Here is a 1,555-nt window from a genome sequence, read left to right as displayed (position 1 = left end):
CTGGATGAGGTAACCCAGAAGCAAAAAAAGGTCCCAAAATCAAGCAACAGAGTCAGAGACAGCCCCCACTCCCACTGTTAGGAGTCCAACAAGAACACTAAACTATAAAACTGTAACATATGTACAGAAGGCCTAGGCCAGACCCATGTAGGCTTCCTGTTTCTCAGTTCAGACTTTGTGAGCCTCTTTGAGACCAGGTTAGTTGGTTCTGTGGTTTTTCTTGTGCTGTCTTTGACTTCTCTGGCTCCTACAAACTCCCCAGCCCCCTCTTCAGCAGTATTCTACAAACTCCACCTATTATTTGGCTGTGGGTCTCTAAATCTGTTTCCATCCATTGCTGGATGAAGTCTCTCTGATGATGATTATACTAGGCTCCAGTCTATGAGTATAACAGAATATTATTAGGAATCATCTCGTTGACTTTTTTCCAGTCATGTTTGGTTCTATCCTAGGTCTCTGGACTATTCAGCCTCTGGGACTGGGCCCTCTAGTGTCAGGGCTTGGTTCTCTCTCATGGAATGGATCTCAGGCTGGACCAGTCACTGGCTGAACACTTTCACACTTTCCGCCCCATATTCTCCAGCACATCTTGTAGGTAGAATAAATTGTAGGTCAAAGGTAATGTGGCTGGGTTGGTGTCCCAATCCCTCCACTGGAAGTCTTGCCTGGTTACAGTAGATGGCTGGTTCAAGTTCCTTATCCTCCATTGCTAGGAGTTTTAGCTAGGGTCACCCTAGTGGATTCCTGGGAATTTCCATTGCACTAAGTTTCTAGCTTGTTCACAAGATGCTCCCCAACTCCAGTTGTTTCACCTGATATTCTCTTCCTCCATTCTCCCACAACCTGATCCCTCAAGTTCCCACACCTCTGACCCCTCTCCACTTGCCATGTCTTCTATTTCCCCTTCCCAAGGAGATTTATATGTTCTCCCTGTAGCCCTCCTTGTTATATAGCTGCATGGTCATCCTTTACAGTTACTATCCATTTACAAGTGAGTACATACCATTTTTGTCTTTCTGAGTCTAGATTACCTCACTCAGGATGATGTGTTTTCTAGTTCCACCCATTTGCCTGAAAATTTAACAATTTCATTTTTAACAGCTGAGTAATACTCCATTGTGCAAATGTACCATGTTTTCTTCTTTATAGGTTTTTCATTGGTCATTTGGATATATTTTGGCTGAGATCTTGATTCACACCTTTTCTTCATATTGTATTATATATTTTTGTAGACTTCTTTTAAGTTATTAATTGTAAGTCTTAGACTTTATGTCTTTCTTCACTGTGTATACCAACAATTGAACTTAAGCCTAGAAAAAAAATTCAGTTTTTCAACTTTTTTCTCTAATGGGTTATGCTTTTGGATTTTATCTGAGAAATCTTTGTCTAACCCACTATTAGTTTCCTATTAGAGTTACAGCAGATTATATGAACATTATAGCTTAAAATAAAACATTTGCTTTATTCTGAGAGTCAGAAATATAAAATGGCTCTTGTGGAGCTAAAATTCCATTGTTAACAGAGGTATTTTGCCTCAAAGGCTTGGAGACAATCT

Source organism: Grammomys surdaster, unplaced genomic scaffold (assembly GCF_004785775.1).
Source record: "Grammomys surdaster isolate TR1022 unplaced genomic scaffold, NIH_TR_1.0 125178, whole genome shotgun sequence".
Classification (NCBI taxonomy): Eukaryota; Metazoa; Chordata; class Mammalia; order Rodentia; family Muridae; genus Grammomys; species Grammomys surdaster.
This window is presented reverse-complemented; position numbering follows the sequence as displayed.